Below are 19,016 nucleotides of genomic sequence, written 5' to 3' on the forward strand. Positions count from 1 at the left end.
GGTAATTCTTCCGTTGGCGAGTACGCCGTACAATTCCGTACTCTTGCTTCAGAACTATCCTGGAATAATGAGGCCCTCTGCGCGACCTTTAAAAAAGGCCTATCCAGCAACATTAAAGATGTTCTGGCCGCACGAGAAATCCCTGCTAACCTACATGAACTCATTCATCTAGCCACTCGCATTGACATGCGTTTTTCCGAAAGGCGTCAGGAGCTCCGCCAGGATATGGACTTTGTTCGCACAAGGCGTTTTTTCTCCCCGGCTCCTCTCTCCTCTGGTCCCCTGCAATCCGTTCCTGTGCCTCCCGCCGTGGAGGCTATGCAGGTTGACCGGTCTCGTCTGACACCTCAAGAGAGGACACGACGCCGCATGGAGAATCTCTGCCTGTACTGTGCCGGTACCGAACACTTCCTGAAGGATTGTCCTATCCGTCCTCCCCGCCTGGAAAGACGTACACTGACCCCGCACAAAGGTGAGACAGCCCTTGATGTCAACTCTGCTTCTCCGCGTCTTACGGTGCCTGTGCGGGTATCCGCCTCTACCTTCTCCTTCTCTACTATGGCCTTCTTGGATTCCGGATCTGCAGGAAATTTTATTTTGGCCTCTCTCACCAACAGGTTCAACATCCCGCTGACCAGTCTCGCCAGACCTCTCTACATCAATTGTGTTAACAATGAAAGATTGGACTGTACCATACGTTTCCGCACGGAGCCCCTCCTAATGTGCATCGGATCTCACCATGAAAAAATTGAGTTTTTGGTCCTCCCCAATTGCACTTCCGAAATTCTCCTTGGACTACCCTGGCTTCAACACCACTCCCCTACCCTGGATTGGTCCACTGGGGAGATCAAGAGTTGGGGCCCCTCTTGTTCCAAGGACTGTCTTAAACCGGTTCCCAGTACTCCCTGCCGTGACCCTGTGGTGCCTCCTGTAACCGGTCTCCCTAAGGCCTATATGGACTTTGCGGATGTTTTTTGCAAAAAACAAGCTGAGACTTTACCTCCTCACAGGCCTTATGACTGTCCCATTGACCTCCTCCCGGGTACTACTCCACCCCGGGGCAGAATTTATCCTCTCTCTGTCCCAGAGACTCTTGCTATGTCTGAGTATATCCAGGAAAATTTAAAGAAGGGCTTTATCCGCAAATCTTCCTCTCCTGCCGGAGCCGGATTTTTCTTTGTGTCCAAAAAAGATGGCTCTCTACGTCCTTGCATTGACTACCGCGGTCTTAATAAAATCACTGTAAAAAACCGCTATCCCCTACCTCTCATCTCTGAACTCTTTGATCGCCTCCAAGGTGCCCACATCTTTACCAAACTGGACTTAAGAGGTGCCTATAATCTCATTCGCATCAGAGAGGGGGATGAATGGAAAACGGCTTTAACACTAGAGATGGACACTTTGAGTATCTGGTCATGCCCTTTGGCCTGTGCAACGCCCCTGCCGTCTTCCAAGACTTTGTTAATGAAATCTTTCGTGATCTCTTATATTCCTGTGTTGTTGTATATCTGGACGATATCCTGATTTTTTCTGCCAACCTAGAAGAACACCGCCAGCATGTCCGCATGGTTCTTCAGAGACTTCGTGACAATCAACTGTATGCCAAAATGGAGAAATGTCTGTTTGAATGTCAATCTCTTCCTTTCCTAGGATACTTGGTCTCTGGCCAGGGACTACAAATGGATCCAGACAAACTCTCTGCCGTCTTGGATTGGCCGCGCCCCTCCGGACTTCGTGCTATCCAACGTTTTTTGGGGTTCGCCAATTATTACAGACAATTCATTCCACATTTTTCCACCATTGTGGCTCCTATCGTGGCTTTAACCAAAAAGAATGCCAATCCTAAGTCTTGGCCTCCTCAAGCGGAAGACGCCTTTAAACAGCTCAAGTCTGCCTTTTCTTCGGCTCCCGTGCTCTCCAGACCTGACCCATCTAAACCCTTCCTATTGGAGGTTGATGCCTCCTCTGTAGGAGCTGGAGCGGTCCTTCTACAGAAAAATTCTTCCGGGCATGCTGTTACTTGTGGGTTTTTTTCTAGGACCTTCTATCCAGCTGAGAGGAACTACTCCATCGGGGACCGAGAGCTTCTAGCCATTAAATTAGCTCTTGAGGAATGGAGGCATCTGTTGGAGGGATCAAGATTTCCAGTTATTATTTACACCGATCACAAGAACCTCTCCTATCTCCAGTCTGCCCAACGGCTGAATCCTCGCCAGGCCAGGTGGTCTCTGTTCTTTGCCCAATTTAATTTTGAAATTCACTTTCGGCCTGCCGATAAGAACATTAGGGCCGATGCTCTCTCTCGTTCCTCGGATGCCTCGGAAGTAGAGCTCTCTCCGCAACACATCATCCCCCCTGACTGCCTGATCTCCACTTCTCCAGCCTCCATCAGGCAAACTCCTCCAGGGAAGACCTTCGTTTCTCCACGCCAACGCCTCGGAATCCTCAAATGGGGTCACTCCTCCCATCTCGCAGGTCATGCGGGTATCAAGAAATCCGTGCAACTCATCTCTCGTTTCTATTGGTGGCCGACTCTGGAGACGGATGTTGTGGATTTTGTACGAGCCTGCACTGTTTGTGCCCGGGATAAGACTCCTCGCCAGAAGCCCGCTGGTCTTCTCCATCCTCTGCCTGTCCCCGAACAGCCTTGGTCTCTGATTGGTATAGACTTTATTACGGACTTACCCCCATCCCGTGGCAACACTGTTGTTTGGGTGGTTGTTGATCGATTCTCCAAGATGGCACATTTCATCCCTCTTCCTGGTCTTCCTTCAGCGCCTCAGTTGGCAAAACAATTTTTTGTACACATTTTTCGTCTTCACGGGTTGCCCACGCAGATCGTCTCGGATAGAGGCGTCCAATTTGTGTCAAAATTCTGGAGGGCTCTCTGTAAACAACTCAAGATTAAATTAAACTTTTCCTCTGCATATCATCCTCAATCCAATGGGCAAGTAGAGAGAATTAACCAGGTCCTGGGTGATTATTTACGCCATTTTGTTTCCTCCCGCCAGGATGACTGGGCAGATCTTCTACCATGGGCCGAATTCTCGTATAACTTCAGAGTCTCTGAATCCTCCTCCAAATCCCCATTTTTTGTGGTGTACGGCCGTCACCCTCTTCCCCCCCTCCCTACTCCCTTGCCCTCTGGTTTGCCCGCTGTGGATGAAATATCTCGTGATCTTTCCACCATATGGAAAGAGACCCCAAATTCTCTTTTACAGGCCTCATCACGCATGAAGAAGTTTGCTGATAGAAAAAGAAGAGCTCCCCCCATTTTTTCTCCTGGAGACAAGGTATGGCTCTCCGCTAAATATGTCCGCTTCCGTGTCCCTAGCTACAAATTGGGACCACGCTATCTTGGTCCTTTCAAAATCTTGTGCCAGATTAATCCTGTCTCTTACAAACTTCTTCTTCCTCCTTCTCTTCGAATTCCTAATGCCTTTCACGTTTCTCTTCTTAAACCACTTATCATCAACCGTTTCTCTCCTAAGTTTGTTTCTCCCACTCCTGTTTCCGGCTCCTCTGACATCTTCTCCGTTAAAGAGATACTGGCCTCCAAGAAGGTCAGAGGGAAAACCTTTTTCCTGGTCGATTGGGAGGGTTGTGGTCCTGAAGAGAGATTCTGGGAACCTGAGGACAATATCCTAGACAAAAGTCTGCTCCTCAGGTTCTCAGGCTCTAAGAAGAGGGGGAGACCCAAGGGGGGGGTACTGTTACGCCGAGCGCTCCGGGTCCCCGCTCCTCCCCGGAGCGCTCGCTTCACTCTCGCTACCGCAGCGCTCCGGGCAGCTCCACTGACCCGGTGCGCTGCGATACCGTCTCCAGCCGGGATGCGATTCGCGATGCGGGTGGCGCCCGCTCGCGATGCGCATCCCGGCTCCCGTACCTGACTCGCTCTCCGTCTGTCCTGTCCCGGCGCGCGCGGCCCCGCTCCCTAGGGCGCGCGCGCGCCGGGTCTCTGCGATTTAAAGGGCCACTGCGCCGCTGATTGGCGCAGTGGTTCCAATTAGTGTGTTCACCTGTGCACTCCCTATTTATACCTCACTTCCCCTTCACTCCCTCGCCGGATCTTGTTGCCATTGTGCCAGTGAAAGCGTTTCCTTGTGTATTCCTAGCCTGTGTTCCAGACCTCCTGCCGTTGCCCCTGACTACGATCCTTGCTGCCTGCCCCGACCTTCTGCTACGTCCGACCTTGCTTCTGTCTACTCCCTTGTACCGCGCCTATCTTCAGCAGCCAGAGAGGTTGAGCCGTTGCTAGTGGATACGACCTGGTCACTACCGCCGCAGCAAGACCATCCCGCTTTGCGGCGGGCTCTGGTGAAAACCAGTAGTGACTTAGAACCGGTCCACTAGCACGGTCCACGCCAATCCCTCTCTGGCACAGAGGATCCACCTCCTGCCAGCCGGCATCGTGACAGTATACAGTGACATGATCCCTCTGCCGGGAGTACACCGTGGTATACAGTGATATTATCCCTCTGCGGGGAGCACATCGGGTATACAGTGATATTATCCCTCTGCCAGGAGCACACCGTGGTATACAGTGATATTATCCCTCTCCCGGGAGCACACCGTGGTATACAGTGATATTATCCCTCTCCCAGGAGCACACCGTGGTATACAGTGATATTATCCCTCTGCCGGGAGCAAACCGTGGTATACAGTGATATTATCCCTCTGCGAGGAGTGTACCGTGGTATACAGTGATATTATCCCTCTGCCGGGAGTACACCGTGGTATACAGTGATATTATCCCTCTGCGGGGAGCACATCGGGTATACAGTGATATTATCCCTCTGCCAGGAGCACACCGTGGTATACAGTGATATTATCCCTGTCCCGGGAGCACACCGTGGTATACAGAGACAATATCCTTCTCCCGGAAGCACACCGTGGCATACAGTGATATTATCCCTCTGCTGGGAGCACACCGTGATATACAGTGACATTATCCCTCTGCCGGGAGCACACCGTGGTATACAGAGATATTATCCCTCTCCCGGGAGCACACCGTGGTATACAGTGACATTATCCCTCTGCCAGGAGCACACCGTGGTATACAGTGATATTATCCCTCTTCCGGGAGCGCACCGTGGTATACAGTGACATTATCCCTCTCCCGGGAGCACACCGTGGTATACAGTGATATTATCCCTCTGCCGGAAGCACACCATGGTATACAGTTATATTATCCCTCTGCTGGGAGCACACCGTGGTATACAGTGACATTATTCCTCTCCCGGGAGCACACCGTGGTGTACAGTGACATTATCCCTCTCCCGGGAGCACACCGTGGTATACAGTGACATTATCCCTCTGCTGGGAGCACACCGTGGTATACAGTGACATTATCCCTCTCCCGGGAGCACACCATGGTATACAGTGACATTATCCCTCTGCTGGGAGCACACCGTGGTATACAGTGACATTATCCCTCTGCCGGGAGCACACCGTGGTATACAGAGACATTAATTCTCTGCCGGAAGCACACCGTGGTATACAGTGATATTATCCCTCTGCTGGGAGCACACCGTGGTATACAGTGATATTATCCCTCTCCCGGGACCACACCGTGGTATACAGTGACATTATCCCTCTCCCGGGAGCACACCGTGGTATACAGTGACATTATCCCTCTCCCGGGAGCACACCGTGGTATACAGTGACATTATCCCTCTGCTGGGAGCACACCGTGGTATACAGTGACATTATCCCTCTGCCGGGAGCACACCGTGGTATATAGTGACATTATCCCTCTGCCGGGAGCACACCGTGGTATACAGAGACATTATCCCTCTGCCGGAAGCACACCGTGGTATACAGTGATATTATCCCTCTGCTGGGAGCACACCGTGGTATACAGTGACATTATCCCTCTGCCGGGAGCACACCGTGGTATACAGTGATATTATCCCTCTGCAGGGAGCACACCGTGGTATACAGTGATATTATCCCTCTCCCAGGAGCACACCGTGGTATACAGTGATATTATCCCTCTCCCAGGAGCACACCGTGGTATACAGTGATATTATCCCTCTGTCGGGAGCAAACCGTGGTATACAATGATATTATCCCTCTGCCGGGAGTACACCGTGGTATACAGTGATATTATCCCTCTGCGGGGAGCACATCGGGTATACAGTGATATTATCCCTCTGCCGGGAGCACATCGTGGTATACAGTGACATGATCCCTCTGCCGGGAGTACACCGTGGTATACAGTGATATTATCCCTCTGCGGGGAGCACATCGGGTATACAGTGATATTATCCCTCTGCCAGGAGCACACCGTGGTATACAGTGATATTATCCCTCTCCCGGGAGCACACCGTGGTATACAGTGATATTATCCCTCTGCCTGGAGCACACCGTGGTATACAGTGATATTATCCCTCTCACAGGAGCACACCGTGGTATACAGTGATATTATCCCTCTGCCGGGAGCAAACCGTGGTATACAGTGATATTATCCCTCTGCCGGGAGTACACCGTGGTATACAGTGATATTATCCCTCTGCGGGGAGCACATCGGGTATACAGTGATATTATCCCTCTGCCGGGAGCACATCGTGGTATACAGTGACATGATCCCTCTGCCGGGAGTACACCGTGGTATACAGTGATATTATCCCTCTGCGGGGAGCACATCGGGTATACAGTGATATTATCCCTCTGCCAGGAGCACACCGTGGTATACAGTGACATTATCCCTCTCCCGGGAGCACACCGTGGTATACAGTGACATTATCCCTCTGCTGGGAGCACACCGTGGTATACAGTGACATTATCCCTCTCCCGGGAGCGCACCGTGGTATACAGTGACATTATCCCTCTGCCGGGAGCACACCGTGGTATATAGTGACATTATCCCTCTGCCGGGAGCACACCGTGGTATACAGAGACATTATCTCTCTGCCGGAAGCACACCATGGTATACAGTGATATTATCCCTCTGCTGGGAGCACACCGTGGTATACAGTGATATTATCCCTCTCCCGGGAGCACACCGTGGTATACAGTGACATTATCCCTCTCCCGGGAGCACACCGTGGTATACAGTGACATTATCCCTCTCCTGGGAGCACACCGTGGTATACAGTGACATTATCCCTCTGCCCGGAGCACACCGTGGTATATAGTGACATTATCCCTCTGCCGGGAGCACACCGTGGTATACAGAGACATTATCCCTCTGCCGGAAGCACACCGTGGTATACAGTGATATTATCCCTCTGCGGGGAGCACATCGGGTATACAGTGATATTATCCCTCTGCCAGGAGCACACCGTGGTATACAGTGACATTATCCCTCTCCCGGGAGCACACCGTGGTATACAGTGACATTATCCCTCTGCTGGGAGCACACCGTGGTATACAGTGACATTATCTCTCTCCCGGGAGCACACCGTGGTATACAGTGACATTATCCCTCTGCTGGGAGCACACCGTGGTATACAGTGACATTATCCCTCTGCCGGGAGCACACCGTGGTATATAGTGACATTATCCCTCTGCCGGGAGCACACCGTGGTATACAGAGACATTATCTCTCTGCCGGAAGCACACCGTGGTATACAGTGATATTATCCCTCTGCTGGGAGCACACCGTGGTATACAGTGATATTATCCCTCTCCCGGGAGCACACCGTGGTATACAGTGACATTATCCCTCTCCCGGGAGCACACCGTGGTATACAGTGATATTATCCCTCTGCTGGGAGCACACCGTGGTATACAGTGACATTATCCCTCTGCTGGGAGCACACCGTGGTATACAGTGACATTATCCCTCTGCCGGGAGCACACCGTGGTATACAGTGACATTATCCCTCTGCCGGGAGCACACCGTGGTATACAGTGATATTATCCCTCTGCCGGGAGCACACCGTGGTATACAGTGATATTATCCCTCTCCCAGGAGCACACCGTGGTATACAGTGATATTATCCCTCTCCCAGGAGCACACCATGGTATACAGTGATATTATCCCTCTGCCGGGAGCAAACCGTGGTATACAATGATATTATCCCTCTGCCGGGAGTACACCGTGGTATACAGTGATATTATCCCTCTGGGGGAAGAGCACATCGGGTATACAGTGATATTATCCCTCTGCCGGGAGCACATCGTGGTATACAGTGACATGATCCCTCTGCCGGGAGTACACCGTGGTATACAGTGATATTATCCCTCTGCGGGGAGCACATCGGGTATACAGTGATATTATCCCTCTGCCAGGAGCACACCGTGGTATACAGTGATATTATCCCTCTCCCGGGAGCACACCGTGGTATACAGTGACATTATCCCTCTGCTGGGAGCACACCGTGGTATACAGTGATATTATCCCTCTCCCAGGAGCACACCGTGGTATACAGTGATATTATCCCTCTCCCGGGAGCACACCGTGGTATACAGTGATATTATCCCTCTGCCTGGAGCACACCGTGGTATACTGTGATATTATCCCTCTCCCAGGAGCACACCGTGGTATACAGTGATATTATCCCTCTGCCGGGAGCAAACCGTGGTAAACAGTGATATTATCCCTCTGCCGGGAGCACACCGTGGTATACAGTGATATTATCCCTCTGCCGGGAGCACACCGTGGTATACAGAGACATTATCCCTCTGCCTGGAGCACACCGTGGTATACAGTGATATTATCCCTCTGCGGGGAGCACACCGTGGTATACAGTGATATTATCCCTCTGCCAGGAGCACACCGTGGTATACAGTGATATTATCCCTCTCCCGGGAGCACACCGTGGTATACAGAGATATTATCCTTGTCCCGGGAGCACACCGTGGTATACAGTGATATTATCCTTCTCCCGGGAGCACACCGTGGTGTACAGTGATATTATCCCTCTGCCTGGAGCACACCGTGGTATACAGTGATATTATCCCTCTGCCGGGAGCAAACCGTGGTAAACAGTGATATTATCCCTCTGCCGGGAGCAAACCGTGGTATACAATGATATTATCCCTCTGCCGGGAGTACACCGTGGTATACAGAGATATTATCCCTCTGCCGGGAGCACACCGTGGTATACAGTGATATTATCCCTCTGGGGGAAGAGCACATCGGGTATACAGTGATATTATCCCTCTGCCGGGAGCACATCGTGGTATACAGTAACATGATCCCTCTGCCGGGAGTACACCGTGGTATACAGTGATATTATCCCTCTGCGGGGAGCACACCGTGGTATACAGTGATATTATCCCTCTGCCAGGAGCACACCGTGGTATACAGTGATATTATCCCTCTCCCGGGAGCACACCGTGGTATACAGAGATATTATCCCTCTGCCTGGAGCACACCGTGGTATACAGTGATATTATCCCTCTCCCAGGAGCAAACCGTGGTAAACAGTGATATTATCCCTCTGCCGGGAGCACACCGTGGTATACAGTGATATTATCCCTCTGCCGGGAGCACACCGTGGTATACAGAGACATTATCCCTCTGCCTGGAGCACACCGTGGTATACAGTGATATTATCCCTCTGCGAGGAGCACACCGTGGTATACAGTGATATTATCCCTCTGCCGGGAGTACACCGTGGTATACAGTGATATTATCCCTCTCCCGGGAGCAAACCGTGGTATACAATGATATTATCCCTCTGCCGGGAGTACACCGTGGTATACAGTGATATTATCCCTCTCCCAGGAGCACACCGTGGTATACAGTGATATTATCCCTCTGCCGGGAGCAAACCGTGGTATACAGTGATATTATCCCTCTGCCGGGAGTACACCGTGGTATACAGAGATATTATCCCTCTCCCGGGAGTACACCGTGGTATACAGTGACATTATCTCTCTGCGGGGAGCACATCGGGTATACAGTGATATTATCCCTCTGCCGGGAGTACAGCGTGGTATACAGTGACATATATATTATGACATTATACGTGCTGTGTTATACGGTTACAGACTTTTTTTTACAGATTTTGCCCATATTCCAATGATCTGTGGGGAGAACATAATGTGAATGGGGCCCAATCCTTATCTTGACCTTCAGACTTTCTATCCCAGACTGCCGTATACCGACCACCACTATATCACCACTATATCTCTGTCTGGTTTGTGCAAAACTGACAACTCCCTCCAAGCATACCACTGTTCTCTCTTATATGCACAGACAATTGTGGGAAATGGTCACATGACCTCACTCTTATCTCTAGGGATAATACAGGACATGACCGGAGAGGTGAGGGATTGTGGGAAATGGTCACATGACCTCTTATCTCTAGGGATAATACAGGACATGACCGGAGAGGTGAGGGATTGTGGGAAATGGTCACATGACCTCTTATCTCTAGGGATAATACAGGACATGACCGGAGAGGTGAGGGATTGTGGGAAATGGTCACATGACCTCTTATCTCTAGGGATAATACAGGACATGACCGGAGAGGTGAGGGATTGTGGGAAATGGTCACATGACCTCTTATCTCTAGGCATAATACAGGACATGACCGGAGAGGTGAGGGATTGTGGGAAATGGTCACATGACCTCTTATCTCTAGGGATAATACAGGACATGACCGGAGAGGTGAGGGATTGTGGGAAATGGTCACATGACCTCTTATCTCTAGGGATAATACAGGACATGACCGGAGAGGTGAGGGATTGTGGGAAATGGTCACATGACCTCTTATCTCTAGGGATAATACAGGACATGACCGGAGAGGTGAGGGATTGTGGGAAATGGTCACATGACCTCTTATCTCTAGGGATAATACAGGACATGACCGGAGAGGTGAGGGATTGTGGGAAATGGTCACATGACCTCTTATCTCTAGGGATAATACAGGACATGACCGGAGAGGTGAGGGGTCTGTATATAGGGATATTTATCGGGGTCTCTCCATACTCAGGATTACACAGTAGTGAAGAAGACATCTGGAGAGTGTGTGGCCCCCAGCAGGTCAGGAGGATGGAGCAGGGCCCGGGGCCCCATCACGGAGCCTCCACCTCCCTCACTGATACCTGAGAGGAACAATGAGCAGAAGATCCTAGAACTCACCCACAAGATGATGGAGCTGCTGACTGGAGAGGTGAGCGCTGCTGGGAATGCTGGGACATTATACAGGAACACAAGGGATGATGGGTCTGGATGATGACTGGATCATTGTGTGTGTCAGGTTCCTATAAGGTGTCAGGATGTCACTGTCTATTTCTCCATGGAGGAGTGGGAGTATATAGAAGGACACAAGGATCTGTACCAGGACATAGTCATGATGGAGGACCACCGGCCCCGAACATCACCACCGGGTAAGATATATTTATTATAGACCACCGGCCCCGAACATCACCACTGGGTAAGATATATTTATTATAGACCACCGGCCCCGAACATCACCACTGGGTAAGATATATTTATTATAGACCACCGGCCCCCAACATCACCACTGGGTAAGATATATTTATTATAGACCACCGGCCCCGAACATCACCACCGGGTAAGATATATTTATTATAGACCACCGGCCCCGAACATCACCACCGGGTAAGATATATTTATTATAGACCACCGGCCCCGAACATCACCACCGGGTAAGATATATTTATTATAGACCACCGGCTCCGAACATCACCACTGGGTAAGATATATTTATTATAGACCACCTGCCCCGAACATCACCACCGGGTAAGATTTATTTATTATAGACCACCGGCCCCGAACATCACCACTGGGTAAGATATATTTATTATAGACCACCGGCCCCCAACATCACCACTGGGTAAGATATATTTATTATAGACCACCGGCCCCGAACATCACCACCGGGTAAGATATATTTATTATAGACCACCGGCCCCGAACATCACCACCGGGTAAGATATATTTATTATAGACCACCGGCCCCGAACATCACCACCGGGTAAGATATATTTATTATAGACCACCGGCCCCCAACATCACCACTGGGTAAGATATATTAATTATAGACCACCGGCCCCGAACATCATCACTGGGTAAGATATATTTATTATAGACCACCGGCCCCCAACATCACCACCGGGTAAGATATATTTATTATAGACCACCGGCCCCCAACATCACCACTGGGTAAGATATATTAATTATAGACCACCGGCCCCGAACATCACCACCGGGTAAGATATATTTATTATAGACCACCGGCCCTGAACATCACCACCGGGTAAGATATATTTATTATAGACCACCGGCCCCCAACATCACCACTGGGTAAGATATATTAATTATAGACCACCGGCCCCTAACATCATCACTGGGTAAGATATATTTATTATAGACCACCGGCCCCCAACATCACCACCGGGTAAGATATATTTATTATAGACCACCGGCCCCCAACATCACCACTGGGTAAGATATATTAATTATAGACCACCGGCCCCGAACATCATCACTGGGTAAGATATATTTATTATACACCACCGACCCCGAACATCACCACTGGGTAAGATATATTTATTATATACCACCGGCCCCGAACATCACCACCGGGTAAGATATATTTATTATAGACCACCGGCCCCCAACATCACCACTGGGTAAGATATATTTATTATACACCACCGGCCCCCAACATCACCACTGGGTAAGATATATTTATTATAGACCACCGGCCCCGAACATCACCACTGGGTAAGATATATTCATTATAGACCGCCGGCCCCGAACATCACCACTGGGTAAGATATATTTGTTATAGACCACCGCCCCCGAACATCACCACTGGGTAAGATATATTTATTATAGACCACCGGCCCCGAACATCACCACTGGGTAAGATATATTTATTATAGACCACCGGCACCGAACATCACTACTGGGTAAGATATATTTATTATAGACCACCGGCCCCCAACATCACCACTGGGTAAGATATATTTATTATAGACCACCTGCCCCCAACATCACCACTGGGTAAGATATATTTATTATAGACCACCGGCCCCCAACATCACCACTGGGTAAGATATATTTATTGTAGACCACCCGCCCCGAACAACACCACTGGGTAAGATATATTATAGACCACTGGGTAAGATATATTTATTATAGACCACCGGCCCCCAACATCACCACTGGGTAAGATATATTTGTTATAGACCACCGGCTCCGAACATCACCACTGGGTAAGATATATTTATTATAGACCACCGGCCCCGAACATCACCACTGGGTAAGATATATTTATTATAAACCACCGGACCCGAACATCACCACTGGGTAAGATATATTTATTATAGACCACCGGCCCCGAACATCACCACTGGGTAAGATTTATTTATTATAGACCACCGGCCCCGAACATCACCACTGGGTAAGATATATTTGTTATAGACCACCGGCCCCCAACATCACCACTGGGTAAGATATATTTATTATAGACCACCGGCCCCCAACATCACCACTGGGGAAGATATATTTATTATAGACCACTGGCCCTGAACATCACCACTGGGTAAGATATATTTATTATAGACCACTGGCCCCAACATCACCACTGGGTAAGATATATTTATTATAGACCACCGGCCCCGAACATCACCACTGGGTAAGATATATTTGTTATAGACCACCGTCCCCCAACATCACCACTGGGTAAGATATATTTTTTTATGGACCACCGGCCCTCAAAATCCCCACTGGGTAAGATATTTTTGTTATAGATCATCGGCCCCGAACATCACCACTGGGTAAGATATATTTACTATAGACAACCAGTCTTATCCAGACTGCAGGTATCTTAGCCCACTCCTCATAAGATCCTGCTCTAGATTTCTCAGGGGTGACTGTGTTTTCTCCAGACTGCAGGTATCTTGGCCTCCTCCTCATAAGATGAGGTGGGATACACAGAGTCGATAATGTTCCCACAGAAAGAAGTCACAGGATGTCAAAACTGGTGATTGTTGATGTCGGTGCAACATGGGAAATTGTTGTTTCCAGTTCCAAGTTACTATGGGCAACTGAGCTACGTTTTGCTTTGATTTTCAGTCCCCGCCATTTACCACTGATGTTACTTTAACCACAGTCCTTTACTTTTCCACTGTCCCCTTTGAATCCCCATTATATTTGTTCTCTATAGACTCCTGGCCTTATTGGGGCATCAAGTGTTTTATAAAAGATAAATATGGTGTTGGCGGACAATAGAAAATAAAATACTTACCTACACCTGGTCCCCACAGTTCCATCCAGTCCCTCGATCTCCTCTCTTCTTCTAAGACAAGTACTTGGTGCAGGACCTGCTGATTCAGCCAATTACTCCCCATGTCGGAACACCATTGTGACCACTGACTGGCTGAGTCGGCAAAGCCTGCACATAATTCATCTTAGAAGCAGTAAGAAGAGAGATCAGGGGTCCAGCTGGAGGTGAACAGAAGCTGCGGGGAACAGGGGTTGGTGAGTATAGGCTTTGTTTTTAGTCCTAGATTATTGTTTAGTCCTAGATTATTATTATTTAGTCCTAGATTACCCCTTTAAGAAGAAACAAAAAGTTTGGCTAAATGTGTTGATTGCAAAAACAAAATATTAGGTGTCTAAGGGAATAAGATAAGCAGCAATACCCAGTACGGCCACTACCAAGTGCACAAAGCAATCAGAAAGAGAGGATGCCCCCGGAAGCTTCTGCCACCGCCGCCATACAGATCCTAAAGATTGGCCACCAGTAATAAAGTCCCAGGAATCTCCTTTAAACCTTTTTTAGCCTTTGTTCAGCTATAGCAGGCATAGGCAACATTCGGCACTGCAGATATTTTGGACTACATCTCCCATGATGCTTTATTAGCATTTTGTCTGTAAGAGCATCATGGGAGATGTAGTCCAAAACATCTGCAGTGCCGAAGGTTGCCCACACCTGAGCTATAGTTAGAGGTTACTCCCAACCCCCTACTAAAGGACATACAGTGCTCCGAAAGGGGTAAAATCTCTTCTGTGATGATGAAACTGGATCAGCCATTTATTAAAAAACTAGACATCCAAAAACGTACTGAACCGATCCATGGTCTCGTCTTCATCCTCGGCCCCATCTGTGCTAAGGAACAAGTTGAGCGTTCGAACACCAGCTTTGGCTGCTGTTTCCGGACATCCTCCTATCACCTATTTCAGAGTCAGGATTTTTCCCTCCCACCGGGGCCTTTATGCTGGATATTTTTTGTATACGCCATTTTTTGTACGTTTTCAATACAGCTGCATGGGCTTGGCAGTTTTTAAAATACTGAACCCATCTAGTAGCACTAAAAACTTGAAGTAATTAACGGGTTTCCCCAATCCCCAACGGGTTTCCCCAATTATCCCCTATCCACCGGGGTCCTGCCCCCATAATATAGAGAACGGGAACTTTAATCTCTCATTAGAGTGGAGTGGTGGGTCATGGATTCTCTATGGTAACCATGGTGACAAATGAACACCGTACTCTACTATATCCAGCAGCTCTCGGACAATGAATGGTGCTTGGTTTCTGTTCTTAACCCCTTAAGGACTCAGCATTTTTTATTTTTTCCTCATCACCTTCTAAAAATCATAACGCTTTAAATTTTGCACATAAAATTCCATATAATGGCTTATTTTTTGCGCCACCTATTCAATTTATTTTGTAACTTTTGGGGGCTTCCGTTTCTACGCAGTGCATTTTTCGGTAAAAATAACCCCTTCTCTTTATTCTGTAGGTCCATACGGTTAAAATGATCCCCTACTTATAAAGGTTTGATTTTGTCGCACTTCTGAAAAAAATCATAACTACATGCAGGAAAATGTATACCTAAAAAATTCTCATCTTCTGACCCCTATAACTTCATTTTTCCATGTATGGGTCGGTATGACGGCTTTTTTTTCCGTGATCTGAAGTTTTTAGCGGTACCATTTTTGTATTGATCGGACTTTTTGATCGCTTTTTATTCATTTTTTCATGACATAAAAAGTGACCAAAAATAAGGTATTTTGGACTTTGGAATTTTTTTGCGCGTACGCCATTGACCATGCAGTTTAATTAATAATATATTTTTATAGTTCGGACATTTCCGCACGCGGCGATACCACATATGTTTATTTTTATTTACAGTTTCTTTTATGGGAAAAGGGGGGTGATTCAAACTTTAGGGAAGGGGGTTAAATGACCTTTATTAACTTTTTTTTTTGCAGTGTTATAGCTCCCATAGGAGACTATAACACTGCACACACTGATCATTGTTATCCCATAGGAGACTATAACACTGCACACACTGATCTCTTATACTGATCATTATTATCCCATAGGAGACTATAACACTGCACACACTGATCAATGTTATCCCATAGGAGACTATAACACTGCACACACTGATCTCTTATACTGATCATTATTATCCCATAGGAGACTATAACACTGCACACACTGATCTCTTATACTGATCATTATTATCCCATAGGAGACTATAACACTGCACACACTGATCTCTTATACTGATCATTATTATCCCATAGGAGACTATAATACTGCACACACTGATCATTATTATCCCATAGGAGACTATAACACTGCACCCACTGATCTCTTATACTGATCATTGTTATCCCATAGGAGACTATAACACTGCACACACTGATCTCTTATAGTGATCATTGTTATCCCATAGGAGACTATAACACTGTGCACACTGATCTCTTATACTGATCATTGTTATCCCATAGGAGACTATAACACTGCACACACTGATCTCTTATACTGATCATTATTATCCCATAGGAGACTATAATACTGCACACACTGATCATTATTATCCCATAGGAGACTATAACACTGCACACACTGATCTCTTATAGTGATCATTGTTATCCCATAGGAGACTATATCAGTGCACACACTGATCTCTTATACTGATCATTATTATCCCATAGGAGACTATATCAGTGCACACACTGATCTTTTACACGTTCTAGGGGCTCAATTGCTCAAGCCTGTAGTTCAGGCTTTGAGCAATCAAACACCAATCGGACACGACGGAGCAAGGTAAGGGGACCTCCGCTCGCGTCCTAGCTGATTGGGACATCGCGATTTTATCGCGATAGTCCCGATCAGCCCGACTGAGCTGTCGGGAAGCTTTTACTTTTGTTTTAGATGTGCCGCGTCTAAAGGGTTAATAGCGCACGGCACAACGATCAGTGCCGCGCGCTATTAGCTCAGGGTCCCGGCTATCATAAGCTGCCAGGACCAACCCAGTATGATGCGGGGTCACGGCGTGACCCCGTTTTAAATACCAGGATCGGGCGTCCTTAAGAGGTTAAAGGGTACTCAGCCCCTAGCCATCTTATTCCCTATCCAAAAGGACCCTCGTGATCTCGGCTGTGGCATCCCAGACCTCCGGTGCACGGAGCGAACTTCGCTCCGTGCCGGATAACTGGCGATGCGGAGGCTTACGACATCACTGTCACGTCCCCTCAATGGAGGTAGGCACGCCTCCTCCCATAGACTTGCATTGAGGGGGCGTGACCCTGATGTTACGAGTTGGAGACGTGCCCGTGATGTCATGAGCCTCTGCCCCGCCAGGCACTGCACCCATTGCTCTAAATGAGTGCCGGGTGCAGCAGGGAGATCGCGGGGGTCCCCCACAATCAAACATCTTATCCCCTTTCTTTTGGATAAGATGTCTAGGGGCAGTGTACCCCTTTAAGAATGCAGGGGACCCTGTAAGTCAGACCCCCCCTTTAATTATATAATTCCTCTTCAGAGGAAATCATGAATGGGCGAATGTGAATTCGGATTATTTTCTACTGGATCCATCATGTAACAGAAGATAAGTTGCTGATAACAGATCACGTGATGGTCGTAAAAAAAGGAAACGTTTTATTGGAATAAATAGTCAGACACAACTTTAAGGAATCAGTCAGAAACTCTGCAGATTTTGGTAAAGAAATCACGTAAGAGTTTTTCCCTCAACCAAAAAACTGGGACTGATGAGAAATTTCTGAGCACAGAAGGAGCATAAGTCTTGGTCCTTAAAAGGGTATTCAGACATCAGCTAGGAGATAAAAATGCTGCAGCAGCGTTACCTCTCGGCCCATTCTGTAATCCTCTCCCCTACCTGGTCCTCTCACTACATCCTGGTTGACAAGTTGCTCAGTTCTACAATTCCAAGAATGCACTGTTTTCCCTCATGGTTCTCCGATCCTGCTTACTTCCCTACCAGTTCCTTGCCCAGAGCTGCTGCAGAACATTTCATATAACAGCAGATCATCACACAATCAATGAATCTGCAGCACCTGCTGTATCAATTCCATTTCTGCTCCTTTGTCTGTGGCATTGTTCAGCACAAGGCAGCATGCTGTAACCACACCTCATGCTTCTCTAAATGTCCCCATAAAGATGTATATGGCGGAAAGACTGTTATATAGCTGCAGGGACTAGTCAAACGTGGTGACATCACTCAGGAAGCGGGAATAGAGCTCAGAGACAAGATCAAGCCACACTTCCTGAGACAACTGAGGAAGATACATTGTCTGTAGAGAGGAGGATCCAAGGAGCTGCTGAGACAACACCACATTGACAATGAGAGGACTACACAACTTCCTGTCGGGAGAGAGGAGCCTAAAGCTGCTGAAACAACACTACACTGACAATGAAAGGACTACACAACTTCATTTTAAGGGACAGGGGGCAAGACAGCTGCTGGAACACCACCACACTCACAATGAGAGGACTACACAACATCTTGTAAGAAGGGCATTATCAAAATCATGCTGCAGTCAGTACAATGTGTGATAGCACTATATTATTAAGTTTTGTATTATGGGGGGGGTGGGGGGGGGGGGTTATTTAAATGTAATCTATCAGAATACCCCTTTAAGCAAACTGCACATAAACACCAAGTTCAATGGTGGCGCAGGAATCAATTATTAGGAGCTGCGGCCTCTAGATGAGCAAGAAAGTGTTAATCCGCTGAAAGGGTCAGAACTCAAAAGGTGCAAAGGTCATCGCTATGGATTAGACCCCTGATCACACCGAGAAAAAAAAAAGATTAACCCTTCAGAG

This window comes from Hyla sarda, unplaced genomic scaffold (genome assembly GCF_029499605.1).
Source record: "Hyla sarda isolate aHylSar1 unplaced genomic scaffold, aHylSar1.hap1 scaffold_494, whole genome shotgun sequence".
Lineage (NCBI taxonomy): Eukaryota > Metazoa > Chordata > Amphibia > Anura > Hylidae > Hyla > Hyla sarda.